Source organism: Cavia porcellus, unplaced genomic scaffold, assembly GCF_034190915.1.
Source record: "Cavia porcellus strain 051 isolate PalLab524CR breed Dunkin Hartley unplaced genomic scaffold, mCavPor4.1 scaffold_10, whole genome shotgun sequence".
Lineage (NCBI taxonomy): Eukaryota > Metazoa > Chordata > Mammalia > Rodentia > Caviidae > Cavia > Cavia porcellus.
The window spans coordinates 41,077,284-41,100,740 of record NW_026947493.1 but is presented as its reverse complement, the minus strand read 5'-3'; the positions used below and the strand labels follow the sequence as shown (position 1 = coordinate 41,100,740).

The following is a 23,457-nucleotide window of genomic DNA, read 5'->3' as shown; positions in this document are numbered from 1 at the left end:
TGGAATTACAGTTTAGCCATAAGGAATCTTTCTAGAGTTTCTTCTAAACTTAAAATAGAGTGAGCTGATTCAGACACCACAATATTAAACAACACTTTAACACTATCAGAAACTGTATGTAAGAAAGTGTACTCGTTTATAACAAGTATTTGGCAGATCAGATTTTATAGTCACTTTATTTTAAAATGTAGATCCTAAGATACACTTTTATGTAAAGAAATCAAGAAGTGTGGCGACTTCTTAAGCATTCCTTTCAGTATATAATCTATGAGAATATTTTGGTGAAACCTTGACTTTCTGACATGCAATGATTTTAGATTAGATTTTTAATGTGATGATGATACTTCTTTTATTGCCTGTCCTCAGTTGCTCACATTCTGGTGAGCTGTGAGTTCTATACTTGCACGTAATTGTCATTTCCCTGGGAATTGTCTAATATAATCATCCAGAAGTAGTTATCTTTTTTAAGCCTTTAAATGAGCTATTTACCTTTTTTTGTGTGTTTTATTGTAAGGACTTACAGTTCTTATTTAGCTGTTATTTGAGTGTTATGAGGTTTTTTATGGCAACTTATATTCCAGTACTTCATTATGATTAGATTTAAAAGGTTTAGTTTTTTTCTCAGGACTTTTATTTGTCTGGAGAGGATGTGAGACTCTTTGTTCTGAATCTAATGGATAGTTAGGGTAGGAACACTACTTTTTTATTTTGAATATATTTTGTTGCAGTGTATATTTTCCCCTGTAACTCAAAATATTGTATGCCTATTAAGCTTATAATAAGCTTAATTCAAAACATACATGTAAATAAATTTTGTCTAGTGAGCTATCTGTTAACATTGCCGAGTTTTTGTTTTAGCATCATAATGTGTTGCCTTTTACATTAAAACAAAAGCCCCCAAATGTCGGTTCATCAGCTGACAATACCAGTTTTGTCTCTTAATTAGAAAAGAGAATAAAGCTGTTTAGGGGTGTCAATAAAATGACAGATGCATCATTAGCAGACGGCTATGTGGATCAGTTCTGTGCAAATACTTGGAATGAAATTAATAGGAATTTCTGTGAGCATATTTAAATTGAAAGCTTGAGGGAAGAAAGCAGTGTTTTAATGCTATGCACTACTCAAAGAAAACGAGCAAACGATCACTTAAGACTAAATTAAGAGTGCAAGAGAAATCAAGTTACAATAGAAAATACATCACTGTGGATTTTATGTATTGTTAATCAATCACAAAGGTATTATTATGATATTACATGATTAATTCATTTAATAAATATTTATTGAGAGTCTACTATGTGCCAGGTAATAAGTTTAGTGGAAATGTATGGGACCAGAGTTCAGAACCAATGTGTTTGTTCTAGGAATGTGGTAGGACAAAATTTCAGTTCAAAGATTGATGTCTGAATAAGTTCTTCAAAGATTTTGTATTGGATGGACTCACACTGTGTAAAACCTAAGGCACTGAGTATGATTTATTGGAGAATCCCATTTGGCTTGTATTTCCTGAATCACTGACAAGATGGCTCTAACAAGTCTAGGCAGGTGCACAAGGTGTGTTCCTCTTGGTTGAGATGCCATTTCACATTGTTAGCCATTAGGATGTTCTTTACTCCTAAGACTTAAATATCTTGCTCCATTGATTGATGATATTACAGTACTTAAAATTTTGCTTGTGTACAGTAAATATTGATCAGTAAATAGTTGACAGAAAAATCCACATAAACTGAAAACAATAATTAGACAACGTTTAGAGAGGTACCAGTTGATATGCTAGAAGAACTTTATTTTGTTTGCAGAATATTCATTTGGTTTTTCATACTGTTTGCACTTAAGCTGTTCCATGCACTGTAACAGGACAGCACAGGGAGGAAATAAAACAGCTAGTCCTTATTCTTAAGAAGATACAGGGTTAACCTGTATAAGCTGCATTATTCTGATGAAACTAAAGACTGAATCTGAATCAAAGAACTGTGTGGAATATTACTCAGCATCATAGATCTCTAAGGACCTTGGAGCCATATAAACAGGTCATTTAAATCTCAGCAGGAAAAATGAATTAACCCTTGTTCAGGATCTAGCTATGTAATAATATTGTAACCCTAAACTTATTCCTAAAAGTTCAAGTGCACACCCCAAGGAATGCTGTACTTTTTCCCTGCCCTTATCCTCCTCATTTTCCTGCACCTGTGTTGCAGTGTTATTAACTGAGGCATTTAACACCTAGGGCAGATTTGTAGTTTTCTTCTGTTATGACATTTATTATTATGTTATAACCAGTAATAAATACTTTCTTAATATTTTAAATTCTAAAATTAATAAAGATTCTAAATGTTACAGGTACTATTCAAAATCAGTAAAATCTGCCATGCATGAACTAAAATTCACATTTACCAAATAAAAAGAATTCAACTTACAATTTTCATTGTTTCATTGTTCTAAGTTTTAAGCGTAAGTAAAAATTCCAGGAGTTTCCCAACATCTGTTTGGATTTGAAACCAATAATTTTTTTTAGGATGTGGCTTGTTTGGTCACTAACTTGGAATCGGTGGTGCGTTTTTGTAGCTTTATCATTCCTTTTTACCCTTTGTACATATTGCTCACCTTATTAGCTGAACCCAAGATGGACTATATCCACGGTTCTACCTTGTTCTGCTATGTCACTTGACCATCTCCTTTTTCCACCAGTTGACTTAGGCCTGCCTGATAGTAGAACCAGGGTTTCCTCAGGCAGATGTTAGGGGTATTTTGTGGAACCTGTGTAGACCAGTGGAGGCAAACCTAAGGTGCACATCCTGAAGTGAGCTGTTTGTATCACTGAAAACTCTTTAAGTTTGCCATCACTGGCTAGACCCTTATCTCTGTTCCTAAAAATGTTTGTTCTGATCCATCTGTTCCTGTATGTGTCTGTTACTTCTCTACTGGTGCAACTTCTTTACTTACTGACATTCTATACTATAACTTCTGTGCCTGGAGTATTGTGCTTCTTTATTTCTGTTTGCCTTTAGTGATACTAATTCTTCAGATCATGATTCCCTTGCTTATTTGCTGGTTCAGCTCCATTATGATACAGAATATTTCCTTGACTTGGTTGTTAACAAATAAGAAGTAGCAAACTGATGAATGAAGCTATGTTTATGTGTATTTTACCTGTAGGTCTTCAGGAGAGGGTGGGATATAATACTTCCGTCACCAGCTAAGAGCTTTGAGGAAATGGGACTGGATAAAGCCAAGGGCAATGAAACAATTACAGTAACTGGAAATATGTAAGTTCTGCCATTGACACCCTTTCAAAGATGGGGCAATGGGTCAAATAGTAGTTCTCAACCCACATTTTAGGATTATTTGGAGAATTTTACAAACTACTTATGCTTGTTTCATGCCAGAGGCATTTAATGAGAATTTCTAAGTGTGGAACCCAGGCATCACTGATTTAGAGTTAAAAAGATAAGGATCACAGATGTCACATTTATAACTCAAGGCTGTATGAGTGAAATGGACCCAAATAGAAATTGCTGTGATCTGAGAATTAGCTAGATTCAGCTTGTGAAGCTATCAGTCAGGATGGTCTAGGAAGGAATTAGGAGGGGTCAGCAGGCTGTCAGCAGGCAGTACACCAAGACACCCAATGCAAGAGGGAAGTGTGGATCATATATCAGTCTCAAGCAATGGGACCCCTGTGGGAACCACCTCCTTCAGTTACTGTGGTGTCCCAGCTGTGGAAAGGGAACTCAAGTGCTCAAGAGATTCCCAACAGGTCACATCAGGTTGCTGGTGAGATGCTGCTCACAGAATCCACATCCCTATTTGCTCTCTGCAGTCTCTCTGCAATGACGTATAATGGGCCTCTCCATGTCTCCCCTCCACTGCTTGGGTCTTTCTTCACTTTTGCTTATTCTTCACCTTGATGACAGAATGCTTTTTACATATTTTGTTCTTCTCTTAATAATAATCTTTAATGGCTTCTCCTTCCTTTGTGGTCCAGATCTTTCCAGTGTATTTCCAGATACCAGAACATGCTTTCTATTTCTCTTCTAATCCTTACCCACCGCTGACCAGCTACTGTTCCCATTCTTTATACTGACTCATTTTTCTTGAATCACTATTTTTTCCATTCCCTTGCTGTACCATCTAGATCTCTGCTTGTATTCCAGGGCTCTAAGGAATAGCCCCATGTAGTTACCTGCATTTCCTCCCAACTCCAACAAGAACTCTGTTCCCTTTTCTGCCCACATATGGTACCATGGTGAACTTCATGAATCACCACTCTTTTTTATTTTCTTAGAGATATGTTTTGTCTGAGAGTTTGGAATGAAGACAGATGTAAAGAAAGGAATTAAAACCATTATAGATGACCATCCCTATGAATCCTGATGGTATGAAAGTATTAGCACTATCATTTGATGCCATGCTTATTTAATTATCATTTATTGCTCATTTATGCATTTATTCTTTTAATAAACATATACCAAACACTTGCCATATGCTAGACACCTTGCTAGGCACTAGCAAAAATCCATGATCAACAAGGTAAATCATACAGTGGTCTTAATGAAGAAATCCCCTCCAGAGCATACAGTTTGGCCTGTGCTAAATGACAAATCAGCAATGTGCACTCTCAGTAATGGGAACACAGGCTGTCTAGAAAATACAAACACCAAGGTGACAATAGAAAAATGGGGATGAATTTAAAATATCTGTCTCAATGTGCATTGTAGATATAGTCAGTACTCAGCTGTTAAATCCAGCAAAAATTCCATTGCTTTAATTAATTTCTTTGTGCAGAATCTTCCTGGTAAGCCTTAATTTTAACAAAGTTAATTAGGTTGAAGATTAAAAATCCCATTAGTGTCGATCATTCATTTCTTGGCTCTGTCAACAAGGTACTAAAACCTTGCTCAGTTCCAGAGGGGCAAGCAGAGGGAAGGAGTGAAAAAGAGCAGTCAAGCTAGCTCTTTGGCATTTTTCAGGACCACACAGTTTATATTGTTTTTAAGGTTGTAGGTGGATATTGGCTATCACCACAATCTTAAAGCATATTTTGTACTTTTCCAGTCATCATTTATCACATATCCTTTAGATCTGTGATTTGTGTATTTTCTGAGAGGTCTGTGGTAGTAGCAATGTTTGTTAAGAACCTCTGTTTCATCCATTCTGATTATCTAATTTGCAGGTTTGCAGGGCATAGATTTTTAATCAAGGATCTGTTTCCACTGTCACCTTGTCTGCCTGTTTGTTATAGCTAAAGATTCAATGGTAGCTAATATCTCACTCAGAACAGAAAAGAACAAACAATTACTAGAATCATGAATTACCTGCAGGTCATAATTCTGTACTGGTTTGAGTTATGTTTTCTGCCTTTGCTACCACACCTGACTTACCATAGGAAGAACTATAGAATTTCAAACATTTACTGTTACAGTTTGTTTCCAGGAAATGCCTGTGATGCTCCAGCAGCAGCCATTGGAAGGAAGAGGGCCCATGCCCAAAGCTAGCAAGCACAAGGTGGAGGCTAAATGTGGTACCTTATACATGGCAGAAAGTCGTTCATAGCCCTGTGAAATGAAGTTCATATCAAGAAGTGGCCAAGGCATTTTATTTGTTGAATAGTTAAAGCCTGGGGTATATTTAGTCAAGGTTTAGGATTAGAGGAACACATTATACATTATGCAGAACAGTCATCAAAACAAATTCACCTGCAAACAAAGTGAGAGAAATCACAACAAAGCGCAGTCCCATAAACTTGTTGGAGATATTAGGATCCACAAAAGACAAAGAAAGACCAAGAAACAAGCAAACTAGAAGGCTAGGTGGAGAGCTTGAGTCTTCAGGGTATGTTATATATGGTTGGGGCAGCGGGGGGTGCATAGTGCCACATAAAGTGCTCTACATATAGTGAGTTATCAGAAATACTGGGTTCACAGAGAAATTCAATTGCCATATTGCCTAAAATACTTTTCCATCAACTATTGCCTATAAATCCCTACCACAATACTCAGCATGTTGGCCTTTCTCAATTTATATAGTGTCTACTACTAGTATTATTGTTATATGTGTAGCTTAGCTGAGATTACAGCTGTGATCATACCTGGATGACTCACAAATTGTGAAACAATAGGATTTCATTTATAAATGGTTTATTGTAATATCATAGCACAGGGAAGCCTTTGAAGAAATATTTTTCTATCAAGAACTTATTGGTTAACTTGGGTAGCTTCCACCTGAAGAAGACAAGCATTTGTTTATGGGAGAAAATCCTGCTTTGATGAAAATCCTGTTCAAGCCTGTTGGGTAGTGTATTTTGTTACTCTGAGAAAAGGTGTATCTTTAGCACCACCTTTTATCTCTCTGCACACTCTCTACTTGGGTCAACCTCTACTGCCTACAGGAGTTTGCTTGGAATTTCTGCAAACTGCCTCTCTGGAGTCTCACCCTCTGGTCATGATTTTTATATACCAACCAAGTCAGAGAGCGTTTACAGAATAATAGTATGTGTTATGACTTTTGTCTGGATGTCTTTCCAAAACCTAGTACAGTCATGGAGGCATCTTTTGGAGGCAGGCTTCTAGAGTTTGTGATTGATTCATGTTCCAGTGCTGGGATTATGGATCTTAGTACCACGCCTGCCCTTGGCGGGCCCTCTACATACAATATAAGGGAGATAAAGAGTCTTCTCTAGTGATCCCCTATTTTTGTTCTTATTGGTTTTGCTGTCATCTGCTGCCTTGAACTATTGCACATGTGCCATGGCATCCTGCCTCGGAGCCAGCTGACTACAGACCAAAACCTCCACAAACTGAGGTTTATAAACATTTCCTCCCTTAAATGTGTGTGTTTGGTATTTTGTCCCAGCAAGGAGAAAAAAAGTTAACCAACAGTGTATGCAAGAGGACAACAGCACAGACTTCACTCAGTTAACTTGTCCAATAGGGTGGAATCATTTTGAAGCATGGTATCTTAACTAACAACACATTTTGAACCTTTAGAGTGGCCAGCTCCTTGACCTGCCTCATTCCCCATCATTCCCAGTAGCCTGATACAAGATGGCCTCACATGGGTTTCTTTTGGCTTTTTTGGCTCGGCACTGACATGTTGCGCTGGTGAAGGTAGGGATGATTTCTCTGGAGGTGTTAACTAGAGACAATTCAGTCTGGCTTTCTGATTTAGAGCTTCTAACATTCATGGTGTAGTTTTGCCATTGTGTGTCATTTATTCTTTAATTTCTTTCTTAGCCTTGAACAATGCCACCCAGTTCATACTTGATATTTATGAAACCCAAGTGAATAAAGTAACTTTTTTGATTTGTTTTTCAAGAGAGCTTCCCCTAGGCAACCCAGGCTATTTTACAACTCGCAATCCTCTAACTTCAGCCTCATGATTACTAGATTTACAAACGTGTACCACCATGCCTGGGCAGAGTAAAATTTTTGAGCAAAGTTAAACAACAGTTCATATTACTTGAACAGTTACAATCCAAGAAACAAATTAATGGGATTTCTCTGATTGACAGTGGCCCTTGCTTTCACTTACATCTGGTCTTTATCTGTGACATATGCATGCTCTCAGACCCAGAAGTCAGCTTACATGTGCCAAAAATCAGAACATGCAAGTCAGCATTCCTTGAGAGGCAGAACTGTATGTTGCTGCCCGCTCTGAAATGTTTACTTGGCTCAGATTGCCCCTCATGGATAAAGAGTCCCAGCTCTTGAATGAAAGGTCACTTCATGCTCGATTAAGAGGGGATTTCAGTTTTCTCTTTACCACTTCCTCCCTTACACACACACACACACACACACACACACACACACACACACACACTGCACTCAGAAATAAAGATAGTAAACACAACTGGCATATAGTGGGAAGCAAAGACAAAAAAATGAGATACAACATCTTTTCTTCCTGAAGAATAACCTATCAAGCCTTGTATGTTTAGGATGGAAAAGATGTTTGTGTTTTGAAGGAAAGAACAAAAAAGGAGACAGGAAGGGGCCAGATTAGGGCCAGAAAGAGATATTTGTTCTGCTTTATACTTGTTTTACCAACTGTGTCGTGTCTATACTGTTTTCAAATTAGTGCAGGTTAAAGCAATTGCATACTTAAAACGACTTAATCAGTCACCTCCACTCATTAATCACGTTAGAAACAAAAGCCTGCAGCTCCAGGTGGGTATAATTTCACCTCGGAGGAAAGAATCTTTTCATTAAGGTCTTAAACTCAGCTTGTTTCTTAGTTACCTAAAATTAAAATGGCTAGAGTTCCTTAAAACCACATTATTAATTTATTCATTATTTTTTCCAAATAATTTATTAAGCTCATAGTATGTAAATTACTTTATACAAGATCTATGGGAGGAACAAAAACAGTAATGAGAATGTCAACTCCTGTATCTGCTTGAATGTCACTGCTTCAGAGAAGCCTTCCCTGATCATCTCATCTAAATGAAGCTCACCAACCATGCACAGTCATATTTGTCTTGCTTCATTTTCTTCACAGACTTGTCACTCACTGCATTTCTTTTGATTAGTGATATTTTAGAGAAATTTTTAGTTTTCCCCTACGTAGGAGAATATGAATTCTTTAGTAGCAGAACCTTGCATCCTGTCTAACTCTTGTTTTGGTCTAGATTTTTCAGAGAAATAAGCCAGTAGGATATGTATACATATGTCCTGGGGGAGGGGGCTTTCTGATGTGTGCTATATGTATTGCATCTATGCTAAGGAGTTGACTCATGCCATTGTGGGACGTATCAAGCCCAAAATCCATAGGCTGGCTCACTGGAGACTTTCAGGTAGGGACTGATGCTACAGTCTTGAGTCAGAATTTCTACTTCCTTGGGAAAAATTTGGTGTCGCCTTTTTATTTATTCTAAGTAATACTCACAAATTTAAGCATTTTATATATTTACAGGGTACCAGTGTGGTGTTTTGGTACATGTATACATTGAAGTGTTTAAATCAGAGTAAATATATCTTTCCAGACATCTATTATTTTTTATGATGAAAACATTCAAAATACTTCTAGCTGTTTGAAACATATTGTTATTTATAGTCCCTCTACCTTTAATAGCATACCAGAGCTTCTTATTCCTATGTAAGCTAAAGTGCATTGGCCAATCAACTTTGCTTTCAAGTTTTTTCATCTAGTTAGATGTGTCTTATGTTATTGAGAATGAGCTCTTGTACTTAAGAGTAACTGAAGGTAGATATTTACTGGATCCAAGCACTTTCTCAATGAAACTTAGATTACTTCTTGACTGAATAATGTGGTGCTGTAGGTTAGCCCAATTGACACACAACACTAAACAGCACATGTCTTTATCACTAGTGTTTAAAAGAATGCCTGGCACATAGTAGTTTGTCAATAATATTTGTTGGCAACTCACTAATTAATTCGTTGTACAAGCCGTATAAGATACCCAAAAAGATAAGATTCTGCTTTGTTTGCGCTTGCATTCCAGATGGGAAGACACATTCTTGCCTGGAAATAATTCAGTCATGGTACTGGGCAATGTAAATGAGAATACTGATGCCGTTAGAAGACAAAAAAAGACTAGAAATTCAGAGAAGAAAAGATTCTTTGTGAATACAAAAAGTGAGAGGAGACTCATTTGGGGGCCAGGAAGTTCATGTTGGGTTATCTTAGAGTACGTGGCATCATGTGGCAGTAGTTGATAACCTAGTGAGGTGCTTTCCCTTTGTCTTCTCCCAGTCTTTAGTTGTCTTCAGTTTAGTTGTCTCTTCAGGTATGATGACAAAAATTGTTTTCTTGGGAGAACTTTTGGTTCATCCTTCACTTTGGTTCTGGAGAATGAGTGGCAAGTCCTATCCTACCTGTTGATCCTGTGGGTCAGCTTTCATTGGGTGGAAGGAGGTGGTTCATTTAAGCTACTTTGTACTTATTAAAATTCAATATAGAATTACTAGAGTATAACAAATTTTGGTTTTCGCTTATTTATTAATTTGGAATTTTTTTATCTTGAGAAAAATAGAGAAAACATATTTTGTTTCTATTTTGTATACTTACAAACATGGACATTTTGGTTTGTTTGTTTGTTTTGGAGAGTGTTGGTGCTACTACTGGGGTTCAACCAGGGATACTGTACCACTGAGCTACTTCCTCAGACCTTCTTATTTGTCTGAGCTGTGCTTGAAATTTGGATCCTCCTTCCCCAGCCTTCTGGGTGATGAGATTATAGGTATGTGCCACCACTTCTGACACAATCATTGTCCTTCCTAAGGAACATGTGATTGCACATGTATATGATATTTAAAAAATAAATATAACCATATAGAAAATGTATTCTCATGACTTTGGTGCTACTGCTGGTGGCACTGCTTTTCAGGTCAGTGAATGTGCTTGTGGGATGAAAGGACCCATATGTTACAGAGAAGATAAGTGAAACATGGCCCTGTGCAGTTGAGGGAAGTAATGATATACATTCTCAATCTGTAGAGTATGGCTTTCAGCCAGTCACACTTTCATTGCAGAGATAACTCAAAACTCAAAATAGGGGGGCAGGCGATTTAGCTCAGCAGGACAAGTGCCTGCCTCGTAAGCATGAGGTCGTGAGTTCAATCCCCAGTACAAACACACAAACAAACAAAAACAAAACAAAACTGAGCTTGTACAGCCCTTAAGTATACTTAAGTCATAGAATTATGTTTAAATACAGCTTGTATAACAGAGTAAAGCAAAGCTGGAAGTTAAAGTAGGCAGAAATACCTGTCTGTCTGTCTTTCTGTATATCTCTGTGTGTGTATGCTTGTGTGCGTACATGCATCGGAACACATACAAAGTCCCAGCTGTGCACTTCATTACCTACTCCAAAGGGGACTCCAGATTAGTTTACAAATCATAATCTTGAGAGAATATAATGATGCCTATGCCTGCCTTGAAATTCAATATGAAATTGTGAGTGAGGTCATTCATTCACAGGTTTTTATAAATCTATGCTTAAAAAATAATAATTACATAAGAAATACAAGACATCTTAAAGTTTAGTCAGTCCAGCTGCATCTAAAGTAAAAGTGGGGTGCCTCTTAACCTGCTCCCCACTTTCCTTTGTTCCCTACCCCATCCAGCCTCTTGTGAGAATATGAAACTTTCCAAAGCCTCACTTTTACATTTATTTTATATGTACATGATTGGGTGAACCACTTAGATAAATTGGATTACACTATAACTATTATTCTGCACCTTTTGCATTGGACAATGTGCCTTAAAAGTCCTTCTGTATCAGTATGCTATACCTGATTTTTTTCTAAGAGCCAAACAGTGCTAATAAGCATGTGGGAAATCCTGTTTGCTCTATGCATCAATAGCCCTGGGAATTATCAATTTCTGAAATGTCTTTCTTTAAAAGGGCAAATTTGACATAATTCTGTTTTTTCAATTTATTCTGTCTCATTCTCATTCCTCTGTGCATTGTATCATGGCAATACAGATATGCCATTATTTATAATGTTGCTGGTCAGCTAAGGTCTGGAAAAGGTGTGAATATTTCAACAGTGAGATCTGTTCAGCAATTATTGTTATGCTTTATTTTGTTGTTGTTGTTATTGTTGTTTAAAGCATTTTGGTAAATATTTTATTTTTATAGTATGAATCTGAGCTCTAGTAGCCTTTGGCTCAGCTTACATCATCCACACCACCTTTTTCATTCCATTCGCTTAATGAGTCATCTTCCTGTCTGGGTACCTCTGCTCATGCCTGGTCAAGAGAAGCTGAATCTTTGTGTTTCATAGAGCCCATCTCAGTTGTAGAGGTCTTTGCCCCTCCCCTCGAAAGCTTTCACTGCCACCTAGGAGGAAAAGACAATTTGTAATTATAAAGACCAATATGAAGATTATGAATATACAGATAATGACTCCTGTGGTCAGCACATACACTAGGACTCCATCAGTGTCTGGTCGGCTTGATCTCATCTGCATTTCATTTACTGTATAGACTGTGAACCCAACAGATGCTACCATCACTGCTCTCCAGAGTGTCACATTCAGAAGCCCAAGTGAACATCTCTGTACTTCCAGGACTGCTGAATCATTTGCAAGTACAATGGGTATTGGTCTGGCCTTAGAAATTTCCACAGATTATGAACTGATTTACAGTAAATATATGAATGCAAGCCAGTGTAACACTTTCAAGACTTTCTGAAATTGGCTGACCACAGCCATAGCATACTCGTCCACAGCATCCTTCTACCAGAATAATACACTTGGATTCATATCCAGGACACCTATTTGTTAATAAAACTCTAAAACCAGTACCACAGGTGGCTGTGCACATTCCAAATTCTACTTCTTTGACTAATGTCTTGTTCACAACATCATCCCTGGCCTCAGTCAGACTTTCTGTAGTGGCCACTTAGTTGTAGTTATCCTTGTGGTTCTTGCTGTTGCCCTTGCCCTCACCCTCACGGTGAAATCCCAGTCCTGAAGGTCAGTGATGTTCTTTGCACTGGAGGACCAAAAGCCTGCCAGGAGCAACCAGTCATGGATAGCAGCAGCCCCGCAGAGCAGTCTGTACCCCAGGGCTCATGGTTTCAGGCCCCAGTAGCCGTTTAACACGCAGCAGCAGTACCCACTCCAGCGAGAGGGCGCCTCCAGGAGTGAAGTCAGGACACAAGCACTCCGAACTCCTGTGCCTGGTCCATGCAACCATTGAAGCTTCAGGACTCCTATGGTTTTTGTTTATAATACTGAACATTGAACCTAAAACCTTCACACTGAACTGTGGCCCCAAATCCTTTAAAGAAATTTTTTAAACAGTGTCTTGCTAAGTTGTCTAGGATGGCTATAATATGTGGTCCTCCTGCTTTGGTCTCCCAGAGTACTGGAATTGTAGGCCCATGACCAGCTTGTGCTTGGTATTTAATGAATGAATGAAAGAAATTTAGTCCTTAAAGCAAGTTTCTTCTGGGATTCAAACAGATTTCCATGGGTTTGTTGTCCTTAGTCACCTTGTATAGAGAATATTTTATTAATTAGAGAAAACTTGTGCTTCTCATAATAAAATATATATATATATATGTTTAATTTTAGTTATTTTCACCCTGATTTAAATTGTCAGATCTGGAAACTGTAAAGCCTCAGAGTTCTCTTTTTAACATTTTTGTCAATTTATTTGTCAGTTTAGTAGAAATTTTTTTTCCCTATGAAAACAAAAAGCAAAACCAAGTATCAAGTTCCTCTAGCTTCTTACTTTATGTCCCAGTTGTGGAGTAACTTGTCAAACCAATCCATCACAAAGAGGCATGGAATTTCTAAGTAAATACCAGTAAAAAGAAATAGATTTAGTAAGATTAATAACTACTTTAATTTACAGCACTCTCTTTTCCAAAGACACTTGGAAAGCTTTGCAAACATTTGAACCAAAGTACAATTTAAACCACAGGAATATAGACATGTAAAATTGCTAAAAAACATAAAATATGAGCCTCATATAGTGGCCCTTCATATTCAGAGACGACACATTCATATTATATAGTTATCAGTTCAACAAGTTTTTACTGCATTTTATTTGTTCTCTCCAAAGCCTTATTTTTGATAGATGATGCCTAAGATATACAGGGAGCATCCTTCCAATATCACGTGAGTGATGAAAGGCAAAACAAAACAATTTATCAAATGACACTGCATGCATCCCTATAAATTTGGAGAGTGATGAATCTGTAAGCACACAGAACTTGGCATGTCATGTATTCATCAAAGGTAAAGGCCCAAACATCTCAAACACTGCTGTTGACAGAAAGGCTGGTCTTGCTTGGGGAAAAACACACACACACACACACACAAGAGAAAAGAAAAAGAATCACCCTCTGAAACTATTCCTATACTGTAAGATGACTCTGGAGGATTAAGCAATTATCTATAACACTGAGTTCAGAGATGTACAGAGACTCTGAATGACTGTTTCAAGAGGATCATGTCACTAAATTGTTACTTAATGAAGTTACAGAGTCATCTACTATGTGTTATGTTATATTTAATATTTATAGCTGCTAATGTAATCAAAACACTTTCTTATGTGAAAAAAGAATTAGATACGCATTTTCTCATCTCACTACATGGAAGGCAAACTGTGATTTCTTCCGTCAGACATTTTGCAATGCATAAGAAACATTAGTGACTTAGTAAGACCCTGTCTCAAAATAAAACCTAAGGTAGAGGGCAGCCTGAGGATGGAGTTCAATGAATAGGTCCTGGATTTAATCCTCAGTACCAAACACACTCACTCACACACACACACACACACACACACACACACACACACACACACACACATTACCCTAACTTCATTGTCTGATGGCAGGTTGTCCCTTTAATGCAAATTAAAGGTGAATCTTATCCCTTGTCACTTGATGAGTAGTCTAATAAATTATTACAATGTGCCTTAGCAGAAGAGGGTCAAGTAAGAACTATCTTCCTTACCTGTTTCAAGGCCTAACGATTTTTAAAGGTCATTGTTGTCACTAAGTCCTAAAACATTTGTTTCCTGAGAGTATTAGGACCCTGGTGGTTTTTCAAGGTCCTCTTTGTGTTCAGAATATCAAAAAATAATCTTTGTAGCCCCTGATTTGCACTCTTATACTGGGTTTTTGGTGTAGTAGCACATTTTCTACCATAAGAGTGTTTATGTAGGAGACATGGTCCCTGAAGAAATGTGTAATTCTGCCCAATTTCAAATTACTTCATTATTATATGAAATCATTTTTAAAAATTTTTTGTTCTTTAAAGACTACAATTTTATTAGCATGACTCAGTACATAGTGAGAGTTTTCCCTTTTTATTTTTTCCTATGAACCCAGTTATTCAAACATTTCACCATCTTTAAGAGTAAATAGCTATATTAATTAGAAAACAATTTTCCAAATCAACTTGGTGAATTGTTTGGATAGTGTGAAAACCTGGCTTCTTTCCCCAACATATCTCTAGAGCTGAAAAGACTTTAGAAATAGAACATGGTAGGAGTATATATTTTCACTTGAATTGAATTTCCCAGATTAAAAAATAATGATACTAGTTTAACTTTTTAAAAACCAGTATTGTTTGGTCTTGTGTGTAATTTTTTTAAAACTCAGAAAAGCGATAACAAATCAACTAATCATAATGTTAAATAACAGAGATACTCAATGTTATTGAAAGGGAAACTCCAAAGAAATAAACAACTGGATACTGGACAGTTTTTCTCTGAGTTAATACTGTAGTTTGCTCTACTCAGTCTCCTTCATTACATCAGATTTTAGTTAATGTTGTCAAAACCTAACTTGAAGAACGCACATCCTCCTGTATCCATTTTGATGATGAATCTGATGATGCAATGCCTTGTGCATTATATCCCTTCTAAAATGCATTTGTGATTACATGAAAAAGTAGATTCCACTGGCATTATAAAATTTATTTGTTCACTTTGAGTACAGTTAGTGATGGAAACCTGTAATAGTATTGTAAAAAAGAAACACGACGTGAATGTACCTGTGTGTGTGTGTATGTGTGTGTGTATGTGTGTGTGTGTGTGTGTGTGTGTGTGTGTGTGTGTGTGTATTGGTTCCAAGGATCAAGCTCACTACCTCACGTTTGCCAAGTAGGTGCTTGTGCAGCTGAGCTATATCCCTGACCCCTAGGTATATATATCTAAACAAGTATTTCATTTTTCATAAAAACTTATACCATAAAACAAGATCTTCCCTATGTGTCTCTTAGTTGTGTAATGAATAATCATTTTTAAAAATCCAATGCATATTACTTTTGCTTTCATCTCTAGAAAGAAGTAATGAAAAGGATTTGTTTACAATTATTTATTTCACATTGACATATAAAATGCAGGCATTTGTTATGCACAATGGATATTTTGAAATTTATATATACATTATGCAATGACTAAATCTAGCTAATTTACATGTGCATTACCTTATATAGCTCCTATTTCTGTGGGGAGAACACTTTATATCTACTCTGTTAGTGTTTTTCAAGAATGTGAAAAGGATTTTTTATATCGATATCTAAAATGGTAAAAATCATTAGTTGTTTCTAGATTGATTACTTTGTTTAAGGCACAGTCTTTCAAATATATCTCATTTAATCCTCACAATTACTTCCACATTGGGGTTTCATTTCACAGATGAATTAAAGAGAAGAGGATTAGGAGGTTGTGCCAACCTTCTTTTCACAAAACGTGAACCTGGGATTCATATGAAGTCTGACTGACCTCCTTTGGACTGCCTACCTCATTTTCACCCAGCCCTGACTTCTCTACTACTTATTCATGAAAATAGCTTTATTGTGAGCTATAGACCAGAGCCTACAAAGTTCTGATGGCATCTGGAGACCCCCACCCTCACCTCTGCTACTGAGCAGAGCTGCCCATTCCCACCCCCACTCCCACCCCAGCTCAGTTCCTGTGCCTCTGACCAAGGATGCTGTTTTTGCCTCACCACTGATTCACTTTCAGGAACTAAGCTCTTCTAAACTTCCTATCACCTAAACTTCCTGTCACCCAGTTAATTGTGTGTTCCTATCATCTTCTCTCATAGCACATAATCTTGTTCATTTCTTTCTAGTTGTAATTCTGTATTTTTTAAATGAATGTGGGTCATTTGATTTATTTTTCTTCAATAGACTGCAGAGCCCATCAGGAGCCTTTGGCTCACCTCTGTCAATAATGACAGGGACAATGAGAGAGACTCAAGTATTTGTAAAATGTATGAAATTAGTTATTCGTTCTGACTCTGTGAAATATATAATTGAAAGGATCATTTAGAATATTTTTGTGGTTTTTATGTGCTATAAAAGAAATGCATCTTTATTACTGACAAGTTTAAAAATTCAGAAAAGCACAAAAGGAAAAGGAAAATTGACCATAGTTCCAATATACTTAAAAACAATTACAGTTAATTTAACATTGTGGTATATATGCTTCAAATCTTTTTCTCTCAGGATTTATAAAGTTATTTTAGGACTGGTGGTGTATCTCAGTGGTAGAACAAACAAGTGATTAGTATGCAGACAGCCTTTAATTTTGTCCTCTGCACCAATAAAAAGTCATTTTAAACAGAGCATTACAAATTGTTTACCTACACAATATAGATTTGAATGTTTTCACCATAAACAAATGGTAAATGAATGACAGTGGTCTGGCAATTTGAGAGGCTTTTGTGGAAGGGTCACAAGTTGGAGGTCAACCTGGGCAACTGAGTGATTTAAGAAGACCCTATCTCTGGGGCTGTGGATTTAGCTCAGCGGCATAAGTGCCTGCTTTGCAAGTGCATGGTCCTGAGTTCGATCCCTGGTACCCATAAAAAAGAAAAGAAAACCCTATCTCAAAAGGGCATGGGAGGCTAACTGGGGATGTAGCTCAATGCAAAGGCCCTGAATTCAATCCCCAGTAAATTCAATCCCCACAAAATTTAAAAAGAAGAGAAAAGAAAATAAATGGTTGATGAAATAAATATTTATCCTGATTTAAACATTATCATACATGTATTGAAACATTAAATGGTACCCTATTAATGTGCACAATTTTTGTTTTATGTGTCAGTTAACTTTTTTTTAAAAGTTTTTTTTAAAGAAAATTTATCTGGCTGGTGAGTAGAGTATGCCTCTGCCCTTCCTCTATTGACCCTGTTCTGTGGAATTGGTCAGTCGTAGACCATGCACTACCCTTCCTCTGTTGCCCCCAAGAAGGTGGTGACATCAAATAGAGTGTGAACCTGAGATCTGTGCTCCTCCATGGTCACCAGGATGGCTTGCCATCCAGAGGAATAGGTTAAGTGCAGGCAAGAACGGTGTGGCAGTGCTGCTGGGGGGGGGGGATCTGGAGTTAGGACACCCTTAGGAAAGCCTCGATTTCAGTGATAAGGCTACCTAGCATTAGATATCTAAAAGCATCAATAGAGAAAACAAAATAAAATACAAAAATGACAAGATGAAAAAGCAAAATACAATCCCAAATGTCCAGCCCAACCAAGACAAGTCCAGAACACAAATAAGCAGAAAAAATCAGAAGCCAACAAAGGGAACTCTCTGAAATCAGAGCAGCAGAAGTGAAAAAACAAATGGAAGAGGCCATAGAAAAATAATCTTAAAGGTGCAAAAAGAAATGACTATCAAAACAAAAGACATGAAAGAAGACACAGAAAAACAAATAGAGAAGCTCAAGAAAACTATAGAAACCATGAATGCCAAACATAGACAAGAAATAGAATCAATGAAACAGATCCAAAAAGGAAATGAAGGACATTAGAAACTCCATTGAAAATATCTGCAGGAGACTGAATGAAGGCAAGGATAGAATATCAGATCTAGAAGACAGAAATGGGTATTTTCATGAAAAAGAGAAACTGAAGAAATGTATGATCACCAAAACAGCTCTACAGAATGCTCTAAAAGCATATTTGAAAGAGATAATAAAGACCACATACGCAGCAACACCAATACAAAGAAGCCACTGACTGGGCAGGGCAATCAATTAAACACAGCAGAAAGACAGGGAACAAACAACAAGGAGACAAGATGAAAAAGAAAAGCCAACACATAGCAGTCATAACCATTTATGTAAATGGTCTCAACTCACAAATCAAAAGAAACAGGTTGGCAAAATGGATGAAGAAGCAAGATCCAACAGTATGCTGCATTCAAGAAGAGAAACTCATAGACTAAAAGTCAAAGGATGAAAAACAATTCTGCAAGCCACAGGGATCCAGAAAATAGCAGGGGTAACTATTGTTTGCATACAATGTGAACTTTAAGCCAAAACTGGTCACCAAATACTCAAGAAAAAACTCCAAGAAGAGCTAATAGAAGATATAAAAATTTTAAATAAACCAATATTAGCCAATGAAATAGAATATGTAATTAAAATTTACCAACAATAAAAGCCCAGGCCCTAGTGGATTCATTTTGAATTCTACAAGAAATTTAGAGAAGAACTAATGCTACTAAAACTAAAACTATTTAAAGAAATTAAAAGCATTTCCCTGATTTGAAAACCAGAGAAAAGCCCAACAAGGAAGGAAAACTACAGGCCAACCTCCTTAATGAACATTGATGCAAAAATCCTTAATAAAATACTGGCAAACAGCATGCAGCAAATCATCAAAAGAATCATATAATACGACCAAGTATGATTCATTCCAGAGATGCAGGGATAGTTTACTGTATGCAAATAAATAAATGTAATGCATCATATTAACAGAAATAAGGACAAAATTCACATTATAATCTCAGTAGATGCAGAAGAAGCATTTGACAAAGTCCCACACCCATTCATGATAAAAATTCTATGGAAAATTGGAAATATGGTCTTTATCTCAATCTTATAAAAGCCATCTATGACAAACCACCAGATAAAACCAAAAACTGAAAACTTGCATTCTAAAATCAGGAGCAAAATAAAAGATACCCATATCACCATTCCTACTCAGTATAGTTCTGGAAATGTTGACCAGAGCAGTTAGACAAGAGAAAAAATAAAATGAATAAACATAGGAAAGGAAGATGTTATATTACCATTATTTGCAGATGACATGATACTCTATAGAGAAGACCCCAAAAACTCCAACAAAAACTTGTAGATTTAATTTCTAAATTCAGTAGTGTAGCAGAATACAAATTCAGCACTCAAAGGTCAACAGTATTCCTATACACAAACAGCAAACTCACAGAGAAAGAAATTAGGGAAAGCACATCCTTCATGATAATATTCAAAAAATGAAATACTTAGGAATCAATCTAACAAAGGAAATAAAAGACATATATATTGAAGATTACAGTGCTCTGAAAAAAGGAGATTGAAGATGGTATCAGAGAATGGGAAGATATCTCTTGCTCTTGGATAGGAGGAGCCAACAGAGTGAAAATCAACATACTCACAAAAGTGCTATAAAGATTTGATGCAATCTTAATCAAAATACCATTATCATACTTCACAGATATAGAGAAAACACTCCTAAAATTCATTTGGAACAGGAAAGACCCAAAATAGCAAAAGTAATTCTGGGCAACAAAAGCAAGTCAGGAGGCATCATAATTCCAGATCTGAAATCATACACAAAGTTACTGTGATAAAATTAACACAGTATGCGTCAGGGGACAGGGTCAGTGGAACAGACTAGAAGATACAAGCACATCGCCAACACACATAGCCATTTTATATTTGACAAAGGAGCTTTAAACATGTTCACTGGAAGAAAGATAATCTCTTTAATAAATGGTGCTGGAAAAGCTGGCTTTCCACATGCTGAAAACTAAAACTAGACCCATGTTTATCATCATGCACTAAAGTCAAAATAAATCAAAGATCTAAATATTAAAACAGAAACACTAAATCATCGGGAAGAGAAAGTAGGTAGAAATCTTGAGGTCATAGGTGTAGGCAAAGAGTTCATGAACAAAACTCAAACTGCATGGGAAAAACTTCACAAATAAACAACTGGTACCTCATCTTATTAAAAAGTTTTTGAACATTAAAACAAATCACCAACTGAGTGAAAAGAAAACCCAAAGAATGTGAAAGAATTTTAGCTAACTGTCCCTCAGACAAAGGACTTCTATCTAGAACATGCAAAGAATTGGAAGGGCCAGGGATTTAGCTCAGCAACATAAGCACCTGCTTGGTTATGAGCTTGATCCCTGACACCAGAAAAAGAAATTGAAAAATATCAGACTCCCAAAATTCAGAGATCCAATCCAAAAATAGGGACCTGAGATGAATATGTACTTCTCAGATGAATATGTACAAATGGTTACTAAATACATGAAAAAATGTTTACCATCACTGGTCATTCAGGAAATGCAAAGTAAAACAACACTGAGACTCCATCTCACTCCAAGAAAAATGGCTATTATCAAGAAACCAACCAATAACAAATGCTGGTAGGGCTGTGGGGAAAAAGAAACCCTTCTCTACTGTGGGTGGGAGTATAGACTGATACAAGCACTGTGCAAATCAGTATGGAGATTCCTCAAACAACTAAGATTAGAGGTCCCATTTGATCCAGTTATTCTTCTGATACTTTTCCAGAAGAATTAAAAACATCATACCACAGCAATATATGCACCATGATGTTTATAACAACACTATTTGTAATAACTAAATCTTGGAAACAACCCAGATGGCCATCAACTGCTGAATGGATAAAAGGATGTTGTATTTTTTTATAATGGAGTACTACTCAGCCATAAAGAAGGATAAACTGAAGACTTTCATAGGTAAATGGTTGGAATTCAATACTATACTCATGAAGGAAATAAATCAGACTAGTGTGAGAAACTGAACAAGTAAATAGGGTCCAAAATGCATATTGTAAATTGAGAAGACACTGCTCAAAAGAAAAAAATCTGTGTGATAGGGGAAAGAAAGGGAAATATATATATATATATATATATATATATATATATATATTCACAAGACAGTTAAAATTGCTATATAAGTAGTTTTTCTCTGTTGTTTGAAAGCAATGTTTTTTGCTAATATTGTTTAGAAAATATGTTTATATCTAAATAACTACTATGAAGACAACAATATGCAATGTATCAACCAATGTAACTGTTCTACTAATCTGTTTTATAACTCAATTTCTTTGTTTACCTTTTTTACCTTAAAATAAAATTAAAAAATAAAGATTCTATATTTTTGATTTAAAAAATTGATCTACATAATGAATATATTAACTTTTCAGCTACTGAAAGTATAGTGGGCCAGGGATATAACTCAGCAGCATAAACATCTACCTGAAAGTGTAATGTCTCTGTGTTAACACTAACTTGGCCGTTATAAAATTTTTTTCAAGAAATTATATTAAAAATTTTAAAATCCACCAGAAGATGAAGCAGTTTAGCTAAACTAAAATAATTTTTCCAAACCTGGTTTTCTTATAATTGCATGATATTAACTATTATAATTCTATTCTTAGAATTCCTTCCTCTAGCATTTCTGTCTTTTGAAATCCTGTTTGCTTATTTCATGTAAAACACCTCCTTTTCCTTGAAGCCTGTCCAGAGTACTTCCTAAGTACATAACTTCTAATTCCCCAAGCAAGAGAATACTTTATACCTCATATAGCCTTAATTCCCCCGCTTAATCATCCCATCTCTTCTTGATTATGACTCCTACAGTTGGGCAAAATGATAGCTTTTTGTATGGTACCACACACATGAGCTGGCCCAAGCTCCATTCAGAGTAGGCACTAAATAAGTGCTTGCTGAATTGATTGATAAATACTAATGTGCATCCCACTGACAGTCATGGACCAGCACCATTTTCATATATTGCACATAGCCAGTAATTATGTAAGTTACTGGGTTCTAATTCACTGGTTAGCCGTGGTCTGAGAGCTTCTTTTATGATGATGCTAATGTGACTGGGAGAGACAAATTTTCATTCTATGCATAACCAAGCCAAATTGCATTTGGCTTAGTTTCCTTAGGACAAACTAATTGTGCTATTGTTCTGTTGGAATTTCAACTCTGTACTATCTCCATATTTCTTATGCTTCAGTGCCATTAGGACAGACAACAATCTGTAGGTAAAGTGAAGGTGCAGCCTCGCTAGCCCTGTCATAGAGAATAAGGGTGAGCGCACAGCTCTGTCCTGTCACAGGTCTCACAGATCTTTGTAAGTGCACCTCTTACATCTTTGCATTCATCAATAAAAAGCCAATGAAAGCTGGATAATAATTTAGGGCAAAGTAAAGATTTAGATATGTGAGTCCTGCAGGTCAGACAGCTGAACCCCCAGACTCTTTTTCCTATGTTGTAAAATTCCAGGTTTTGTGTTGCCTAGAGAAAGGCAAGTTTCTAACTTCGTAGTCTTGGGCTCTCTCCCTTCTTCTATAAGAGAGGATAATAATAAAATCTTCTTCAGAAGATGGCTGTGAGATAACTATTTGGAGCACTTAGCAGTGTCTGACATAAATGGACTCTATAAATAATAGCTAGTATTATTAAACTCAGACAGTAGCAATGTGTGTGCACGCATATGTGTGTGTAAATATGTACAATGTACCATGAGAAAATAGTGAACTCTTGTTAGCTAGATAAATCAAATCTCAAATAGATGGGGCTCTTCTCAAATCTTGCCTTTGATTCCCCAGTGCACACATGTTCATGTGCACACACATGCAAACTCACACCAGCTGCTGACCTCAGGCAGGGGCTACATGTGGGATTTGAAGACATTTATGGGGAGCATTAATGACTTCATCCTGAAGTGACTCTTTTCCATCATGACCTGGATGGATCTAAAAACTCTGCAGCCATCATTAGTTTTTCCACCGTACTAGAGGGACCCTGACCAGGACAGCGTTGCTGACAGATGGTGAGTGTTGGACAATATAAGAGGGGATGTTGGGTGCGGGGAGATAGGCAAGAGAGATGCATATAGATGCCTGATTCAAGTAGACAGGAATGAAATTGCTGGTCCTCAGAAGGGAGAAAAGTAAAACATGTTTCCTTGGTATTT

At 36.7% G+C, this 23,457-nt stretch overlaps 1 protein-coding gene and 1 pseudogene across 2 annotated transcripts in view; one reads left to right on the top strand and one right to left on the bottom strand.

Moving 5' to 3' along the window:
- The window catches only part of LOC100717521 (cytochrome P450 7B1), a 179,742-nt gene that overhangs the window by 98,554 nt on the left and 57,731 nt on the right, over positions 1-23,457 (top strand). The gene's annotated exons all lie outside the window — the stretch shown is intronic.
- On the bottom strand, positions 11,739-12,660 carry LOC100717242 (sperm acrosome membrane-associated protein 1-like; annotated as a pseudogene).